The sequence below is a fragment of the Dermochelys coriacea genome, chromosome 7 (genome assembly GCF_009764565.3).
Source record: "Dermochelys coriacea isolate rDerCor1 chromosome 7, rDerCor1.pri.v4, whole genome shotgun sequence".
In the NCBI taxonomy this organism is placed as follows: domain Eukaryota; kingdom Metazoa; phylum Chordata; order Testudines; family Dermochelyidae; genus Dermochelys; species Dermochelys coriacea.
In genome coordinates, this window is record NC_050074.1 from 30702050 (window position 1) to 30723184 (window position 21135).

The 21135-nt window shown below is 45.3% G+C and overlaps 1 protein-coding gene across 9 annotated transcripts in view; it reads right to left on the bottom strand.

Annotated features, from left to right (window-relative positions):
- PC (pyruvate carboxylase) overlaps positions 1–21135 on the bottom strand; it is a 240543-nt gene that overhangs the window by 162003 nt on the left and 57405 nt on the right. For 3 of the 9 annotated variants that reach the window (XM_043519549.1, XM_043519550.1, XM_043519551.1), the window contains one exon: positions 18127–18332. The exons of 5 other annotated variants lie outside the window; for them this stretch is intronic. The gene's annotated coding sequence lies outside the window, so the exon portion shown is untranslated. Of the gene's footprint in view, positions 1–18126; positions 18333–20616; positions 20725–21135 lie in introns of those variants that run through there. One more of the 9 variants, XM_043519552.1, reaches the window with a different exon arrangement.

Consider the following 21135-nt stretch of genomic DNA (forward strand, 5'->3'; position numbering starts at 1 on the left):
GCTTGGGCTCAGGGAGGTATCATTTGCTGTCCCCAGGAAAATCTGGCCAAATCTGGCCAAGTGATAAGCCTTTGGAAAAATCTCCTTGTGTATAATTTTCTCATGTCCCCTCTTACTTCTGTCCTTTCTAGCAATGCCCAATCTAGAATCAATCTCTTCAATGTCTTTTCACAAAAGAGTTTTCTAAGCCCTTGATCAATAGGGAAAAAGCATTCTCGCCTGTTTGCTAAAAGCAAATATGGGAAACCTGCCAGCATGATCTGCTCCTAAGAGATAAAGTGGAGTTGGCTCTTCTAAAGGTTCAGGGACTCTGCAGCGTGGAGGTAACAGCAACAAGCAACAGCAGCTTTGAGATGCTAAAAATGCCAGAAAGATGGCAACTCTTGTTGCATGCAGTTAGCTACAGAAAATCTCTTGGCAGATTCCAAATATTTCTATAGCCGGGGGGTTGGGGTACTGGGCTGGGAGCCAGGACTTGTGGGTTCTGTTCCCAGCTCCAGGAAGGGAATAGGGCCTAGTGGTTAGAGCGGGGGAGGGGGGCTAGGAGTCAAGATTCCTGTATTCTAGCCCCAGCTCAAGAGGGGAGGGAAATTTAGTGGTTAGAGCAAGGCAGGGACAGGGAGTCAGAACTCCAGGATTCTGCCCTTGCCTCAAGGAGAGGAATCTAGCGGTTAGGGGGGTGAGGGAAGACCTGGGAGTCAGAACTGTGGATTTCTATTCCCAGCTCTGTCCCTAACCTGCAGCATGACCTCCCACTCTTTGTCTGTTTAGACTGTGAACCCTTAGGCAGGAACTCTCTCTCTGTGCGTCTGCTCTTCAGCAGCTGGCAGAATGGGGGCTCCAATCTCCATTGAGATCTCTAGCTGTGACCATAATACTTTAATAGACAGGGGCTTGTGGATGCCTCTACTCTGAGCTCCTGGGCACAATGACATAACAGTGCTAGGTAGGTATTATTATTCCCAAAGAGGATGTGCCAGAGGAGTGCGGTCATCTCAGGCTCTCTGCAGATTCAGGCAGGTGAGGCAGAGCTCGGGGCAGCTTTCCGCTCTCAGAGCAATCAGTTCAGGTTCTTTGCAGACTCAGGAAGGCATGGCTGTATTAGTGACACTTGGGGCAACTTTCCCAACTTGGAACAATCAGCTCTGGCTCTCTGCAGACTCAGCCAGGTGACATATACCTCGGGAACATTTTCCAGCTTTTCTCTTCCACCACAAGAGCTAAAAACTGTCCATATTTTACTACATGGAAGCTGAGATTCTGCTGCAATAACATGACTCCAGGAGCCAGGGTCTGAATTCATAGAATATCAGGATTGGAAGGGACCTCAGGAGGTCATTGGCAGCTTATAGAGCCTTTGCATCAATCCAGTCCTGCCCACCAGATCAAGATGCAAAGTGAGTCAGCAGAGGAGCTCTGCACCATCAACCAACACCTTTATAAAACCCAGCCACCCTGCCCTGAAAAGCTATGCAAATACACACTCTTACACTACAGCATGACCCCGTCAACTGGTGAGCTCAATACAGGGATAACTGGGTGAAATTTAATAGCTTGTGATAGACTGATCAGACCAAGCTAATCTAATCTAACAGCTTTAAACTTTATGAATCTATGACAGCCACCCGCGGTCTCCTCATTGTGGCCTGCATGCAATTTTAGCTGCATAACCCTCCCACCTCCACCCGATCCCCAAACATAAATTATCCAGAGTACAAGCAAATGCTCCAATTACCAATGCAAATTGCCAACCATTCCGAGCTGAAATTTATGACGACTCCGAAGACATCAGTAACCAAGGCAATAAAACCCAGGCTTTATAGTATTTTAATAATTCTTGCACTCCCAAAAAATCACCCTCTGTTAGAAGAGGTTGCAGCTCAGATTCATGACTGACTGGCTGTGTAATACCATGCTGAGGGAGCCAGCTGGGCTTAATGGTGTAATAACCATGCATTTGTTGCTGCTAAAACAGCACACAATTGGGACTGTCAACAGGCCGCTCATTTAAGGTGCATTTTTTTCACAACTGATGTGGTTTTTCAGTGTAAAGTAGTGAGCCTAAAGATGATCAGGAAAAGGGAGAGCTTATTCTTCCAAAAATTTGGACAGTGAAGTGTGTACAGGTATTGTGGGACAGTCTGGGGGGGACTCACTGTCACACAAGCATGGGGACGCATCCACATGAAAGTATTACAGATCTAATGCCTGTCTAGATTGGATCACAGGGACTGCCAGACTGGAGCAGAGCCAGGGTCCATCTGGCTTGGTATCCTGTCTCAGACAGCGGCTTGCACCAGATGCCTCAGAGGAAGGTGCAAGAACCCCACAACAGAATACTGGGGATAATCTGCCCCGAAAGTAGGTCGGTCTCAGCCTGGTCTCTGCTTGGCCAAGCTTGTGAAAGCTTTACACTCAATTCAATGGCATGTCTCCGTCCGTTAGTCCTTCTGTCTGTAATGTGATAACCTTTCAACACCATAGCCAATCAACTCCAAAATTTAAGGGAATGTTCCAAGCACCAGTAGCCATTATAGATTTTGGGGAAAATTGAGGACATATGAAGCCTCTACCAGCTCTTTAGCACAGCCTCAAGCACCTCTGCAACTAGCTGATGGCACATTAGCACCCTCCAGCATAACACCAGCCTCTCCCACCAGTGGATCTACCCCACAGAGTGCCTGGTGACACCCTGAATGACCCATCACCCAGACAGAGAGCAGAATGGGGGAGAATAGGCATGTGTGCACAGCCTCTGGCACAGGGTGGGAGAATGGTGGTCCCTGGTATGGAGGAATGGGGCAGACAGAACCACAGGCAAGTGGGGGTGAAATTGGGGAACTCTGTTATGGGAGGAGGGGGGACACAGAGCCCCTAGCCTGGAGGAGGAAGGGATGATGTGAGGAAGAGGGTAATGAGGGTTCACAAAGACCCCCCCCACCATGGGGCAAGAACGGGGACCCTGGTACGGGGAAATGAAGGGCACACAGAGCCCCTTGCATGGGGAGGCAGGAGGGAGGTTGGGGGACATGAGATGCAGAGTCCCTGAAATAGAGGGGGATGTGAAGGGGTCCTCAGGGGGTAGTGAGGGGAGGAGGAATGGAAGGATGCAAGGACTGACAAGCTACAAAGCATGGGACCAGCTTGTACTTACAGGGAGGCTTATGCCCTGAAGCAGGACGTTTAAAATCCCTTCCAGAATGTATGTTACCTTCAACTCTCCCAACTCTGGCTATTCTCCTTCTCCAGATCATTGTCCAGTCCCCTTTTGACCTTGCTAAGATCTTGCCCTAATGACTTCCTGTGCCAAGGAGTTCACCAGGCTTGTTACACATTGGCGGGGGAGAGCGGGGGGTGGGATTTCCTTCCCTCCATCTTCAAATCTGTTGCTTTTTAATTTCACCAACTGCCCCCTTGCTCTCTCTTGTGTTACCAGACAGGGAGAACGGAGGGTCCCGCTCTCTCGTCTCTAGCCCAGTCATTATAGTATAGGCTCCTATCACGTCCCCTCTCCTCCACCTCCTTTCTAAGGCAAGCAGCCCCTGTCTCTGCAACCACTCTCCAGATGAGCGTACATGTCTGTGTGGTGTAAACAGGTAATGTGCACTAAGGATGTACCAAGAAGCTACATCATTGATTTCCCCTGCAGCAGAAAGTCAGCCTGCAAGGGCCGGTTGTCTGTTACTATTTGACAACGGGGCAACAATATTTTTGTACCACACCAGCCTGACTTGGCCTTCATGCATCAGCCTGATACAAACCTTATTTAATAACACTGCTTGTGGGGGAGTCCTCAGGCAGACAGTGCAAATGTTGAGCTAAGGAGGCAGTATTGCCTAGTGGACAGGACACTGGATGGGACTCTCCCTCTGTAAACGCCTACTGGGAACAGAAATTTGATACTAGGCTCTGCAGTCTAGCAGCTGAAGGTCTAACAAGAGCCAACAGCTGGAAGTTGAAGCTGGATAAATTCAGACTGGAACTAAGCCAATATTATTAACAATAGGAGGAATAAACCATTAGAACAACTTCTCAAGGGCAGCACCACCAGCAGCTATATCATGATGGGATGTTTTTCTAAAAGATCTTCTCTAGTTCAGCCAGGAATTAATTCAGGACAGGCCGATGGCCTGTTATACAGGAGCTCAGACTAGATGAACACAGTGTCCTTTCTGCCCTTAGACTCTATGAGACCTGGGTTCTATTCCTGGCTCTCCATGCACCTGCTAGGTGAGTTTGGGACAGTCACCACCCTGCTGCATGCCTCAGTTTCCCCATCTGTTAAATGGGGATAACAATACCCACCTCCTCTGTGTAGTGCTTTGAGAACAAAAGGTGAATAGCATTAAGAAGAGATAGGGATTATTAGTGCATGAGAACCAGAATGCAAGACTAGTTAGAAACAACTGTGAAGAACACCTGTCTGCCCACACAGAGAACTGCATGGGGGGGGGGCTTTAAAATCATGTCAGTTTCAAGCCTGGTTAGTTTCACAGGTGGAAGCAATATTGCTGGCTCTTGCACTTTTACCATGACCCTCAAGGTGTCTGGTATCTTTCTTAAATTCCATGCGCCCAGAGTCCTGGGATTTACAGGCAAATCTCAGTTACAACTGAAAGTAATCAAGTTTTTACCCCTCACCCCAGCAGAGAAAGGCAGGAAAACGTGAGCCTTTCCAATCTTGTGATTTTTTTGAAGCCGGAGTCCTGAGTTTTTTCAATGCCTGGGGCTGGCAAAACCACAGGGGGAGTATTTTTTTAAGCATTGATTTTTAAGCAGAAAGCATTCCTCAGAAACAAGACATCTGGAAGATTTTTTCAGCCTCCATCACAACAGCTCATCATTTCAACCTCTCACATTTCTGAATGTGCCAGCACACAGTGCCATCTGGAGCCCATAGTGGATGTCTCAGGCATTGTCATCTACCTTTAAGATGACAGTTTGGTGGATGCATCAGCATGCAAAGAATGAGCCATAGTGATAGCGCTGTCTCCCCGGGTCTGAGCCTCAACAGCAAGAAGCTGCATAAAGGTTAGATCACACAGAATGGATGTCAGGGAAATTTCTAGCAAGGCAGGGAGAACTTGGAGAAAGTTTTCAGCAGAAACTTTTCTTCCACCGAAAAATGCACATTTTGAAACACTGGAACATTTTGCACATTCATGGTGGTTTTCCCAAATTGTTTCAAATCGGAAAAAAACCCTTAAAAAAAATCCCTCAAAATCCCAAGGTTTTGATTCAACAATTTCAAAAGGAAACATTGCAATTTTCCAGTTCAAAATGCCGTTTTGGTTCAAAATGTCCTTTCATTTTATTTTTTTTAAAACTATTTTAAGATGCTCCAACACAAATAAAACATTTTGTCGCAAGTTAAACAAAATGGTTTGCCTGACTGAAAAGTAATTTTTCTCCATTTTTCAATTTGCTGAAAATTTTTAAAAATTTGACTTGTATCGAAAATGTTTTCCTGAATTGTCACAGAGCCAAAAATCCATTATTCACCCAGCCACAAACGCAAGGCAAGCAACCAGTGTCAGAACTCCCGATTCTCCCTTGTAATAATCCCTAGCTCTCAGGGCACTTTACAAAGGTGGTCAGTATTATTATCCTCATTTTACAGAAGGGGACACTGAGGCACAAAGAGGTGATGTGACCTGCCCAAGGCCAGTGGCAGAGTCAGGAATAGAACCCACAGCCTCACATGACTCAGAGGTAGGGTTTTTAGAAAACTGCCTGCTATCGTGAGAGTTGGCAACACTGTGAGACCATAGGTTGACCAACCACTAGATCAGAGAGCAATGCAGGACTGGCGGGGCGAGTTTCTTTGCCGTGTGTTATACAGGAAGTCCAATAGATGATCACAAAGGACTTGGGCACTTTGCAAATGTTGTATCAGGTGTGGTATTTCTTCCAGTTGAAATAGGGAAGTATTAATGCCACTGGACATGGCACTGCGGTAAGACCTCATCTGGATACTGGTTTCAGAGTAGCAGCCGTGTTAGTCTGTATTCGCAAAAAGAAAAGGAGTACCGGTGGCACCTTAGAGACTAACAAATTTATTAGAGCATAAGCTTTCGTGAGCTACAGCTCACTTCATCGGATGCATTTGGTGGAAAAAACAGAGGAGAGATTTATATACACACACACAGAGAACATGAAACAATGGGTTTATCATACACACTGTAAGGAGAGTGATCACTTAAGATAAGCCATCACCAGCAGCAGGGGGGGAAAGGAGGAAAACCTTTCATGGTGACAAGCAAGGTAGGCTAATTCCAGCAGTTAACAAGAATATCAGAGGAACAGTGGGGGGTGGGGTGGGAGGGAGAAATACCAGGGGGAAATAGTTTTACTTTGTGTAATGACTCATCCATTCCCAGTCTCTATTCAAGCCTAAATTAATTGTATCCAGTTTGCAAATTAATTCCAATTCAGCAGTCTCTCGTTGGAGTCTGTTTTTGAAGCTTTTTTGTTGAAGTATAGCCACTCTAAGATCTGTGATCGAGTGACCAGAGAGATTGAAGTGTTCTCCAACTGGTTTTTGAATGTTATAATTCTTGACGTCTGATTTATGTCCATTCATTCTGGATTCCATCTGGATACTGTGTGCAATTCTGGCCACCCATGTTCAGGAAAGGTGAATTCAAATGGCAGAGAAGGGGGCTCCTAGGGTGATGGAAAGCAGATCTTACCAGAGAAAACTGAAAGAGCTGGGCTGATATGATGAGATTGGCTGCAATACAAGGGAATTTGACATGATGATCCAGAAAGTTTCTTCCTGTGTTCCTCCTATGTTACCCTGTGTCTACATGAGAATGCGGCTACAACTGGTTTTTCCAGCAGAAACTAGCCCCAGGCCCTGCACCCACTGTCTATTGAGGATTTATTTCATACCATACCATAGAATCATTAAGCCTCTTTAGAAGCAACCTAAGGACAAGTGAAGGAAAGCATTAAACTTTTAGAAGCAACTTAGCTCTGCTCAGGATACAGCTGCTATCAAAAAAAGCCAGCAAGAGATTAGGATGCAGAAGGAACAGGATGGAGAATAATACAGAGAATCCAGCCTAGTCCTTTGCTATCGTAGTCAGCCCCAGCAGAGAATCCCAGTCAGAAGCATATCCAACTCCATCTTCAGACTAGTGTTTGCCCGCACTGCTCCCACAGGGAGGCTGTCCCAAAACCTCCTGCCTCCTCCTCAGGTCTAGCCTCAGTTGATTCCTGACCAGTTTATCCTCATTTGTTCTTGTGCCAACTTTGTCCTTTAGCTTCAACAGCTCTTTTCCCTCCCTGGGATTCAGTCTCTGCTGGTAAGATCAGTTCTCCGTTCCCCTGAACAGCTGTGACACTTGTTACTCAAGGGGTACAGGGTGAATCAGTACTGTCTACTCAGAGTGCGAGAGAGCCCTGTCTGTGTCCACCAGGGCAAACTCGCCCCAAACTACTGGCTGTTGGCAACACTAGCACCCCCACTCCAGGCTCCGCAAGCCTCTCTTCCCTCTGCAAGCTAGCAATTTGCACACCCCAGACCTTAGACTCCCTGAGTCCTCGGGGGCAGAGCAGAGATAAGCTGTGGCTAACTCTGTGGAGATCGTTCTCCCCAGAGCTCTGGGGCACAGGTCCCTCCAAACCTGTCTGTACACCCCTCTGCGTTACACTCAAATGCATAGTCCCTCAACTTCTGAACCAAACAGATTCGCTGCCTCCCATTCCCTAGCTTCACGTCAGTGCAACGCTCTCCATAGCTTTCGGCACTTAGGGATGTCTATGGTCAAACCAAAGACACGTTTATTTGACCAACCTCAAGCCTGAAGATGAAGATCCAAACTGAAGCAAGTATAAGGATTGGAAACATGGTAACAGATCAAAGAAAAATATAAAACACAGTCTTGAGGCTGTACTTCGTACCAGTCTGCTTCTCTGCCAGCGATCAGTCTATCCATTCGAGAGAGCTGGGATCCACTTCCTGTGAGACACGCTGACAGGCTATCACCTCAGTAACAGATAACATTTTGAACCCTTCTTTCTCCTATTATACAGTTCCAGACCTTTTGCCTCTTTTCATAACCAGGCCACTTGGTTAACCTCAGTTTGCTCCATTGGCCCCCTATTCAAGATCTTTTTCTTGGGCTCTTTTGTGTTTTGTAAAGGCCCAGGCCTGCACCTTATCTAGACTGTGAACACTTGGCTGGGCCAAAGACGTCCATTGTTCCAACTCTAGACTGGCTTAGGTCTGAGAACCACCCCACCCCAGGTGATCAGTTTCACCTCCAGCAGCATCAGAACATGATATTCTACATATTACATAACTCTTAAAACATTCTCTGTACCTATATCCTGCAATAACCATGACAACCAGCGAGTTTCAGAGTAGCAGCCGTGTTAGTCTGTATTCGCAAAAAAGAAAAGAAGGACTTGTGGCACCTTAGAGACTAACAAATTTATTTGAGCATAAGCTTTTGTGAGCTACAGCTCACTTCATCGGATGCATTCAAATCTGTTATTATGCAAGGCACTGAATTTAGCCGTATGGAGTGGAAATCTATCAACTTCAGGAATGCATCCGATGAAGTGAGCTGTAGCTCACGAAAGCTTATGCTCAAATAAATTTGTTAGTCTCTAAGGTGCCACAAGTACTCCTTAACCAGCGAGTTGTTCACTTTCGGCAGAGACCACACATGGCCCCCTGTGTTGAAATATCATGAAGATGGCAATCACAGGAAACTTGCCCATCTGGGCACATCTAGACAAGTCCTTGGGTATAGACGCATAACCTACCCTTGGTCCATTGCTAAAATGGGGCACCTGGGTCACATCAGCCTAGGAGCCCTTCTTGGCACCTGGGCCAGTTTGGATTTATTAGTCAAAAGGAGAAAGTCGAAAGGAAATGTTTCAATCATTCCCTCTTGATAATTTTGACATCATTGACAGTCCTATGAAACATTTAGATTTTGTTGAATCAGTATTTTCCAACAGAAAAACGTTCCGCCGGGAAATTTTCAACCCACGCATTAGCAAACCTCAAATGAGCAATCAGTAAACTCAGTAACTCGTGACTTCCTGTCCTAACCTACTCCCTGGTGTGGATGCAGGTTAAGCCATGCCTGGCATGGAGGATACAATAACATCTGCAGAACCTCTGATGGAAGACACCAAAGTGTTAATATTCAATCAAGTGCCTGAGCCGTATTTTATTCTAACCACTCCTCCTGTCATGCTGCTTTGACTGGAAGAGCTGCAGAATGAAATGAGACATGAGCTAATCAGCCATTCTGTTAGGGTAGGCGAGAGCAATTTGTACAGACAGTTCTCTGCATCGTATACATGCGGTCTTCCCCCGCTCTTCCTGGGAAATAAAGTTGACATCAAATACCCTGCTGATCAGCTTGGGCCCAAGGCTCTCTGGGGAAAGAGCTGTCCTTTTATTCTGTGTTTTGTTCTGTGGCTCCTAAGCACTACTACAAGCTATAGCATTAGCAGATAAGAGACCTACAACCACACTTCTGACACGGATTTAGCTCTGCATCAGAGTTGGTCCTGGGAACTGTATTCCCAGCTACCCTAGCAAAAAAAAAAAAAAAAAAAAAGTAATGAAAAGAATTCCCCCAAACCCGAAATTCCATCCAATTTTTTCATTGATTTTTTTTTATTATTATTTAATTTTGGGTAGCTGAAACCCAAACATTGTTTTTGGCAACCAAACCAATTTGGTTAAAAGCTGGAAACATTTGGGACAAAAAAATGATAATGCACACAAACAGGAATAAATCAGGGGAAGAGGGCTTTTAATCACTGTTTAAAACTGGTTAGCACCTGTTTAACTTTAGGGGGCAAAGCTCTTTGGTTAACATTCAGAACCCACTGCCTCATCAGCTGATGAACTGGGAGTTTTCTCCATCCCTGGTCTCATTCTTCCCAGAGTCCTCTAGCAAAAACAGAAGAACAGACTTTCTAAGATAACAAATAAGCAAAAACAAACCCTTTCAGGTTTTGCATTATATGGCATAAAAATGGCATAAAAAGCTATTTTGGCTGGTTACTGGGAATGGACGACAGGGGATGATCACTTGATGATTACCTGTTCTGTTCATTCCCTCTGGGGCACCTGGCATTGGCCACTGTCACAGACAGGATACCAGGCTAGATGGACCATTGGTCTGACCGAGTGTGTCTTTTTTTATGTACAATTCTGGGGGAAAAAACAGCCTTTTTTCTGGGTAAAATGTTATCAACAAATAAAAATAATTTTCCATCAAAAAACAAACAAACATTTGAATGGAAAAATTTTGAGTGACTCTACTTGGGAGTCTTTGAACGTGAATGAAAGTGCTGGAGGCACAAACAGTTGTCCAGACACATTAGGGATGGACTGGGAGATCTATGGAAAGTTGAGACTTCAGCCAGCTGGGAATGTTTGCTAACTCATTTTTTCCATCAAAAAAAGCCAATTAATTGAAATCGAAACAGGGTAAAATTCAACAAATTTTCTGCCTCAAAGAATTTTGCAAAGAAATTCTGAAATTGTTGAAGTGTGACATTTTCAAATCGGAAGGCTTAGGTTTTTCAAGTCAATTTACTAAAATTTTGAAATGAAGACAAAAAAGGTTAAAGAAGAAAAGGTCAAAATCAGAATGAAACCTCTTGGAATTATCTGAATGGTTTGACTGACCCAAACTGATTTTTTTAATATTCGGTTTGTGAAGTTTTCAACTTTTTGTCTCAATGCAGGTTGGGAAAATCATTTCCTGGCCAGCTCCAGCTGAGATCCTACTTAAAGAAAATACAACCAAAGCAATCCCCACACTACATCCCATCCTACAACTTAGTCATGTGATCATGGTGCATGGCACCTTCATAAAAGGATCCACCCTCCTCTTTCTTACAGCCACTGTGTCATTACTGACAGGTTTCAGAGTAGCAGCTGTGTTAGTCTGTATTCGCAAAAAGAAAAGGAGTACTTGTGGCACCTTAGAGACTAACAAATTTATTAGAGCATAAGCTTTCGTGAGCTACAGCTCACTTCATCGGATGCATTCCACCAAATGCATCCGATGAAGTGAGCTGTAGCTCACAAAAGCTTATGCTCTAATAAATTTGTTAGTCTCTAAGGTGCCACAAGTACTCCTTTTCTTTTTTGTGTCATTACTGATTTCTGCGTCAGCACTCATTGAATCTGGCTCAGAGCTGTTGTTTCAGGCTCTCTGCAAACTCACCCTTTCTTCACAACCATAACAGCTAGAGACCAAGACCCTGTCTGCACACATACTTTTGGCCAAGCTTGCCAAATCTAACACTCAATTTGATGGCATTTCTTTGTCTGCCTGTAACACGATAACTGGACCACCAAATCCAATCAATCAATTCCCAATTTCTGGGACTGTGCTAGGCTGGTATGGGCACAGGAGGACCCTGGAATGCAGACAAGGGGAAAATGGGGGTCAGACACAAATGGGGGGGTACACAAAGTCCCTGACATGAGGGAAAGGAGTGGGGGTTGCAGGGATACCCTAAAAGAAAGGGGGATGGGAGGGTGGCACCCAGGGAACTTGAATGAGTGTGTGTGTTTGGGGGATGGAAACAGAGGGACTCAAGAAGCCCCTAATATGTGCAGTGAGCTCTGCTGACAAAAGCTATGAAGTGTGTTCCCCTCTACTCATATGGATATAATCCCATTGATTGCAGGGGTGATTTTTTGACTGATCTAGTACAACCCCTACTGTGGATGCAGTTATACCAATGTAAAGGCGCCTTGTACCAGTACGGCTCATTCCCTTTCCTGAACAGGCAACAGCTATACTAATGTAAGGACTTTTATACCAACTGCATCCACAGTCGTACTGCTTTCACTAGACCCGAGTTGTTAAAGTGGTATTTGGTGGGTGTTGTCAAATGAAAACTGAGATTCATAGATTCTAAAGCCAGAAGGGCTAACTGGGATAATCTAATTGGACCTCCTACAAAACACAGGCCATAAAACAGCCCTGAATTAATTCCTAGTTGAACCAGAGCAGATCTTTCAAAAAAAATCTAATCTTGATTTTAAAATTGCCAGTGATGGAGAATCCACCAGAGCCCTTGGGAAGCTATTCCAATGGTTAATTCCCCTCGCTGGTGAACATTTATGACTTATTCACGTGTGACTTTGTCTAGCTTCAGCAACCAGCTGTTGGATCCTGTTAGAACTTTATTAGAGTTAATTTCTGATCCCCATCTAGGTATTTAGAGACACTGGTCAAGTGACCCACCCCCTTACCCTTCTCTTTGCTAAGCTAAACAGATTCAGCTCCTGCTAGGGTAACCAGATGATAACAAAATATCGGGACACATGGGGGAGGGAGCCACAGGCTCACCCCCCGACCAGGGCCGGCTCTACATTTTTTGCCGCTCCAAGCCAAAAAAAAAAAAAAAAGCCGAAGTGCCATCGAAGCAAAATATCGGGACAAATGGCCTCCCTACCATACATCGGTCAGGACGTGGGACAAACAACTAGCTATCGGGACGTCTGGTCACCCTAGCTCCTGCAGTCTATCACTCTAAGGAATGTTTTCTGGAGAAAAATTGAGATGTCACCAAGCCAGAGCCTCATGTCCCTCCACACTTTGGAAAACACGCAGAGCTGGTTATTTATCAATGAAATGAATGCTAGGATACACCGACAGACAAACATCCCAGTAATCAATTCTCTACTTCCCATCACTCAGAGACAGAACGAAGGTGAATTCTATTGAAGCATTGGCAGGTAATGCCACAAGAATCAGATAGAGACACAAGATTAGTGGAGAACACTGAAGAGAGAGAGAGAGATTTAAAAGGTTTTAAGAGATATTTAAAGGGCAGCTGACATCCCTTTGGAAGGACTGGACCTGTGCCATTCTGCTGGGAGAAAATGCAGCACAGATTAAGATAATATTTAGCATATTATTACTTATGGGTATTATGGTAACACATAGGAGCTAGCTGAGATTGCAGTCCCTGTCATGCAAGATGCTGCACAGACCCTGACCAAGATCAAGTTCCCCACCGTGCCAGGCCCTACACAGACCCCCCCAACCAAGACTGGGGCCCCTGTCATGATAGGCACTGCATAGCTGCATAGTGAGAGATTTACCCCAAAGAGTTCACAGTCTAAAAGGAGGAAGGGTGGCAGGGGAAACAGACATAGAGAGAGTAAGGGACTTGAGCCAGGAATAGAACCCAGGAGTCCTGAGTGGCAGTCCAGTGCCTTAACCACTAGATAACACTGCCTCCCATATATCCTTGGGTGTAATCATTTCCCCCTAATGAAACTGTGCAAACACTAGCTAACCCTAGCTTAATTGGTTCAAAGCTCCTGAAAGCAAACTATCTTATTTGAAAGGCAACCACTTCTCACAGGGTTCAATTCTTATTACTATAAGCAACTTTTACTGGTTAATACAACCACCAGGCTATTTTGCAGGTTGCAAGCAGGGAGCTCATTCCACAGCAGAGCAGGGAGCAAGGTTTAGGGTTAAACCATATCAAACAAACACCGCCCTGCCTTTAATTCAATCACTGAGTAATCTGTTCAGAACCCAAACCATGTGTATTAGAGGGGCAGGGTCAACTTGTAAATCTCATCAATTTCAGGAGCAATGAATTAAGACCCATCAGCCCTCCACCACTTTGTGTTCTGTTTACAATTTTCTTGCTTTAAGGCTGATGCTTCTCAAAAGAGCCTGAGGGATTTGGAGACTCAATCCTCATTAAAATCAAATGGAAATTGGACAGTCCAATTATTCAGCTTTGAAAATCTAAGACGCAATATATTGTTCCTGTGTCATCGTGTGGAACACCAGCACAGGGACAACAGTGAACATGACCATCCACAAGGTGCTGTCAAAGGAAGTTAAGCTCTGGCTTGGGGTCTGTCAGCCAAGGTGATCAGAATGCTCCCTTCCAGCCTTGAAATTTGTGGATCTATAATTTAGGGAAAATTACTTTCCTTCTAATCTGCTGACAACAGAAGGCAATAGATTCAGACAAGAGTTGTTGTGGCTGCACCCCCCTAAATAACCTCCACAGTTATTGTGATCAATTGCTATCACCTGAGGCTGGCACTATTAATGATACTTTAGGCTCTGACTGAGATTGGATCCCCTTTGTGCCGGCATGACACAGGCCCCAGCTGAGATCAAGGCCACGTTGTGCCAAGCGCTGCACAGACCCTGACTGAGCCTGGGCCCCATTGTGCTCCATGAGTACACAGTGAGACACAGTCTCTGCCCTCACAAGCTATCCCGGTCTCCAGAAACAAAGTGTGGGAGGGAAAACTGAGGTGCAGAAAGGGGAAGGCATTTGCCCAAGAATCCCGTGTCTCAGGACAGACAAGGGGAGGGGGAGAGGAGGGGAAGGAACAGAGGCACCAAGAAGGGAAAGAACTTGCCCAAGGTCACTTTTGCCAGAAGCTGGGAATGGGTGACAGGGGATGATCACTTGGTGATTACCTGTTCTGTTCATTCCCTCTGGGGCACCTGGCTTTGGCCACTGTCAGTAGATAGGATACTGGGCTAGATGGACCTGTGGTCTGACTCAGTATGGCCGTTCTTATGTAGGGTCAGTGGAGCTGGGACCAGAACCCACGAGTCCTGAGTACACTGGATCATACTGTTTCCCAAGTTGTGTTGCTTCCCCCTAGTGGTCACCTGGTTTAAGCGCTTCATTCTCAGGGGTTGAAGAGACTTGATCACAGTCACATTAAGAAGTTAGGCACTGTGGGAGGTTCTCCCTAATATTTGCCATGAGTCACTGATGGTTCTCTAAGTTGATCATAAACAAGCCACGGAGCTATTTTACTGGGCACTCACCCATAAAGAAGCCCCGTGTCCACACACAGCAAACAGAGGCACAAGGCATGTTGTACATGCTTCACTAACACGGCTGCTACTCTGAAAGCTTCACTGAAACACTTAGTTTATAGCTATCAGAAGCCAAAGTACACACAGATTTGAAAGGAAGGGATTGTGGTTAAGTGCCCGGCATGGCAGGGCCCCCAATCTTGGCCAGGGCCCAGGCAGTGCCTGGCACAACAGGGGCCCTAGTCCATGACTAGGGTTCCTAGACTCTAGTGGAATACAAATAATTATTAGTATTTTACAAAGCGTGACATGGGGCCCAGTGGCCTAAGGACAGCCCTGTCTCAGATGTTTTATAAGCCACTTGAAATAAAACCTTGTGCCCAGGCTGGATTGGTGGAGGTGGTGGGATGGGAAGGGGGTTTTATCTTTACACTGATTCTACTGCAGCCACTAGTATGCTGCCGGACCCTGGAACAGTATTAATGTCAAACCAGCTCTGCAGCTAATTCCTTTATATTGCTGCATTAGGAAGCAGGAGACCTGCTACATTCCTGACACGCCTGTTGTGTGACACAAATAAGAGGCTAATCATTGCACAACAGTCAATATCCCAGGCCCCACTCAAAACGCAGCATGGTCTAGTGGATGGGCACTGAGCCAAAAGCCTGGACACTGGGTTCTGTTCCCAGCTCTGCTAGTGGCGTTGGGCAAATACCTTCAGCCCGCAGGTTCGCTCATTGTCTATTCATGTAATGAGCTCTTCAGGCCAGAGAATGGCTCTCTCTGTGCAGCACCTGGCACAAAGTGGCCCAAGTCTTGGTTAATGGCCTCTAGGCACCACAGGAATACAAATTAGTAACAGTTCCCCCAGCAGTTCCCATGCTGTATGTATTCATATGGGTGCCTTCAAAGATGCATTGCTACAGCCCATGTTCCAGTCCTAGCCCCCCTCCTAACTGCTGCTGACAGCTCTGTACTCTGTATAAAAGAGAGCCACTGTAAACACAGCAGCTTGTGGCACACGGCATTAGCTTCAGAAACACAAGAGTAGATGTAATTGGTGGTTATCTGTATTACAGTACTGCTAGTGGCCCTGACAGGGGCCCCCATTGTGCCGGGCGCTGCACAGACCCCGACTGAGACCAGAGTAAGCTATCCCAGAACAAAGCATTACGTTTCCTGCAATCTGCAAGGCCCAAACCAAAACAGAACTTGAACTCAATGGCTGCAGCATGAGTCAAAGGGCAAAGCATGAATTGTTAGTACAGAAATGTGTTTTCATCTTGTTAGGAACTAAGATCCTGTCAAAAGAGTCCTCTGCTATCAGAAATCTCCTCCTTGCGGGGGTACTTATAGACCAGGATCAAACCACCTCTTAGCTTTGTCTTGGATAATCTAAATAGACTGTGCTCCTTTAGTCTCTGGCCTATAATTGTGCTATAGCTATGCAGGTCCATTTCCCCATGTAGACAAGTCCTCACTTTATTTTCCAAGCCATGAATCATCCTTGTGGCTCTTCGCAGCCTCTCCAATATTCCACAAAGTGTGGACCCCAGAACCAGACACAGAACCCAGTCCTGGCCTCCCCGGTGCTGCATACCTCCTCATTTGGGATTTCAGGTTATTCTCCAAACAACAAAGCTTGGTTTGTTCAGAATGGTAGTGACTGAAAAGCACCGACTTACTTCTCTCTCTCTCTCTCTCTCTCTCTCTCTCACACACACACACTCCTCCTTAACATCTATAACATTTAAGATGCTATTATCCCAATTATACAGACAGGCAAACTGAGGCAGAGACAAGCTAAATTACTTGACCAAGGTCACACAGCAAATCTGCGGCAGAGCAGGGAACTGAAACCAGGTCAGCCAAGTCCCAGCTGCTGGACCATCCTTCCACTTCAGAAGAACATTTCCAGCTACCAAACATGAGCCAACAAGCAGAAAAACAGAGTAAAGATGGAAAGGCAGCCAAGTGGAGCAGCAAGTCACTCTGTACTCCCCTCCATAGAGTTTCCCTTTAGTTAGGTTGACCTGGAGCTTCCTCTAATGACATCTTTCAATGACCTTTTCCTGCTTTCTTGAGCCCTGCTTAAAATTTGCAAATCATTCGCCCTGGAAATGGCTTTCTAGCATAAACATTTCTTTAAAGGCTTTGTGCGGGCTAGGAGGAGTGCTGGGCTTTGCTAACACATGCTAGCTAAACCCCAGTTACAGCCCATGCAAGGGATAGAGGTTAGCACGTAGAGCGAGATTTTAGGCGACAACCCGACCAGTCACACTTGAGATAAAAGATTTTAACTTTACATCTGCCTGAGAGGAAAGGCTGAGGTTAGGCTGGGTTTAGCTAGCGTATGTTAGCAAAGCAGATCTAAACTTGACCTCTCAGCCTAGTCAAGACAAGGTCTTGTCAATGCATATTTATGGGCACGTTTTGCATGTTCGAAGGCCCAAGCGTCTCCAAAGGATCAAAGCGTGCTAAATTCCACAACGCAACCCCCGCCCACTGGCAGATGCCTCTTACCTCTGCCAAGGCTGCAAATTGACCCAACAGCTGAGTTGAATCCTTCTCCGTGTGAGAGAGAAAATGCAATCAGCCTGTGGCTCAGAGGTGCACAAAGCTGATAGGCTGCATAGTGGCTAGCCTATTACCTGCCTCCTAGGTAATCCCCTCTCAATGGAGCTGCTTGGAGGCTGTTTGCAGGAATTCCAGGGCTAATGATTTGCAAGTTTTAAGCAGGGGGCTGAAGAGGCCACTGTAGCAGTAAAGGACACCCAGAGATTGCATCAGGCTAGAGGAAACTATATGAAGGGGAGTTTCAACAAATTGTGTGAATTTAAAGCAGATTAACTATTCGGGATTAGCTCCCTTTGTGGACTGCTCTTACTCGGAATTAGTTTAAACAACTCCTAATGACTAATAATGAATCAATCAATCGGACACAGCAGCCCCTCCCTGTAGCAATGACAGCAGGAACCCTACACTGCGGCTGAGAGGAGCAGGTAGAGCTCCTTGCTAGTTCTGCTCAAGATAACACACTAAAAGGAGCAGCGTGGCCAGGGCATTACAGGCAGGGCCTGGGTTAGCCACCCGAGTACAAATCACCCAACCCCTTGGGTGCCTATCTGAGTGGCTAACCTGAACTGCCACCCATGCAGCCACAGCCACGGCCATGTGGTTACTTTTAGCACAGCAAGTACTTTACTGTCTATCCACATGGGGAAGCACACTCCCAGCCGCAGAGTACACAAACTCTCAGTGAGTCAGGGCAGACTGACATTAATTCACTTAGTTACAAACTAATAGTTACCTTTATCTCCCGGTGAAAGATTGTATTTTTCAATCATGGCTGATTACATCTAACAGATCACTCACTGTATTTTTCTAACATCTGCCTTTTTTCTTTTTTCCCCCCCTCTTTTCTATTCCTCCTGCTTCTGTGAAGTCTCTCTAGAAGGATCCCTCACCCTGCCACTCGTCTCCTCTAGACCTCTCTCTTTCTATCCATCTTCGTTTCTAAAACAGAAAGACATAATAGATTTTTTTGTAATTTCATTTAACATGTGGTTGGGATGACCCATTTGTATTCCCTTCCCGTCTGCATTACTATAATTGATCGGGAAAAAACAATGACATTTTCCCCTCAAGGAACTTCGGGCAAGAAAGTCTTTACATAGTTTCAGAGATTCTAAAGCCAGAAGGAACCATTAGGTCAACCAGTCTGACCTCCTGCATACCTCAGGTCATTTATTTTCTCCCTGATACCCATCTATTAAGCCCAAACATTTTAGTTAGACTAGTCTCCTGAGGACTGAAATGCTTTAAAGATGGTGTTGGCGGGAGTGGGGGAGGAAATCTGGTCTACCTACGTGAAGTTCCGAACCAATTCAAAAATTCAAAATAAACATTTGGGTGTCAACTCCCATTTTTGTTTGTTTTGTTTTTTAAAAAAGATGACCACCAAATTTAGTGTAGCATGTTAATGCTGAATTGTAACTTTGCCTTAATAAAAAGTTATGCAGACCAACATTTTAAGTCAACGTGAAAGAAATCTTGTTTCTAGTCACCATTTTGATTACAGCATCATTTCATTTTTGGGGAGGTTTCAGCAAAAAACAAAACATTTTAAGTCAAAATTATTTTGTCTACTTGACATTTCAACCAGATAGTGTCATTTTGTGTCGGGAGGATTTTTAACGGAAAAATGAAATGACATTTTAAGTCAAAATTTGTACTATAAATCATTTTGTTTCAGCATTGTTGCTGCTGGGTTTTGGTTTTTTTGGGGTTGTTTGTTTGTTTATTGGTGTTTTGGTTTCAACCATAATGACATTTTACATTAAAAAACTGGCTTCTAATCAACATTTCGATTAAAGTGTCATTTCAAGGGTCTGTGGTTTTTAAAAACAAAACACACCTAAATGGAATTTAAGTCAAAACAAAATAATTCTCATTTCAACTGAAGTGTAACATTTTCATTTGCTTTTAATTAAAGTTTTTAAAAAACAAAATGAGATTTTTAAGGCAAAACTAATGTTTTCCTTTTCAAATCTTGACTTGTTTGGTTTCCCCTGCAGGGAATTTAATTTCAATTTTCATTCAAATTGACATTTCCTGTGAAAAGTGTCCAATTTTGATTGTTCAGCAAAAAAGCTTTCCACAGGAAAAAGTTCTGATTAACTCTCTTTCTTGCTCCTGGTAACGCAACGTGATTCTTTGTCTCCCTCTAGTGGCCAAAGTATGTATAGAAGCTAGAGCCTCTGAGCTAATGGATCTGGTTCTTTGACTAAGTGGCTCAACTGTTTCCAGACTGCAAGTCCTTTTTTCCCATGCCAGGGGCCCATGCAGCCAGGATTCTCTCCCTTTTGAGGGCACAACCCACAGGTTTCAAATCTATACTTTAAAATCCAGCTCATGCTTTAAGATTCAGTGATCCCAGGTTCACTCAACAGGGGCATTGTTACAATGTTTCTTTCTTTCTTCCATGTAACCGTCACCCCGCGGAGAACTGGCAGCCTCCCTTCCTATCACTTTCAGTGGGAGTCCCTGTTTTGCCCTGTAATAGGAAGTTAGTGAACTATTCTGATGCAGGAGCTAGAATAGACTCCAGCTCACCGTGCCACAGCTGAATGGTGCAGAGAAACTTCAGTGCTCATACCAGCACAGCTGACACCAATGCATCCTTTCACATCATTTTCAAGAGTAGATTGTCCCTTTAAATTCATAGCAGTTGTAATGTGGGTTCCTCATGCTCCTATCTCCTCTAGGGGCCAGGCTCCCTGGCCAGACTACCCCCGCCCGCATGATGCCCCATGGCCATGGACTCCCATGGTGTACTGCCTCCCCTCTCCAAGAGGGGGAACCATGGTACATCATGGGAGATGTAGTCTGACTAGAGTGCTCAGCCTATAGAGGAGAACTGGAGCATGAGACATGAACTATAGCTCCCATGAGGCACCGTGACAATATTTCAATTGAGATTTTCAGTCTTAGAATTTTCACCAAAAAAAGGGAGAATTTCCCACAGGACCCCTCCCCCACTTGCCAATTTTCTAGTCTCTTCACTGGCTCAAGGTACAGGCATGCATTAGGCGCATTGGAGCAAGCTAAGCATGGCTCTGCTGAGCTTAGAAGGGCATGGGAAAGGACCCTGTTACCCTAGTGAGTGAGCACAAGTTGCACTGCTGGATGGCTGTATTACACCGGCGGCGCTTTCCTGCCCTGCAAACTGGGTGAGGAGCCACTAATCTACCCCTTGGCCCTGAGCACTGAAGAAAATTAAAGAGGGCTAACTTCTGACCTTTGCTAAGTGGGTCAAACACAACGGGTGGCTTGAACCTGATCTCTTGCAGTTTGCTGTTGCCAAGATTCCCTGCTGGCCAGACTCTTTCACCAAGCTGTCGGTCTGCAACTGACCCAGAGCAGGGGAGAGGCAATGAGCAGGCATTACATTTTTTGCTAGCTAAAATCCTAGTATTAACATGTTTCTATCTTAGATCCTAAAAAAGGGTCCCTCAACTAAGCTCCTTGCCCACGGTAATTGTACACATGCTCCCCCGCCCTGTGAGGCAGGGAGGTGTTGTTATCCTATTTTTACACACAGCAAAACCCAAGCACAGAAAGACTATGGGCTTGTCTAGACCACAAATGCTTTACCAGTGTCACAGAGTCACCGGGCGATGCTCTGGAGCTACTCCATACGAAGCCAGTCAGGACTCTGGGGGAGCCTCCTCTCTCTGAGCACATTGTCACTAGGGCAAGAAGCTTCCACAGCTTTGACCTTCCTGGGTCTCACCTCGGAGCATTCAGCATCCCCTTC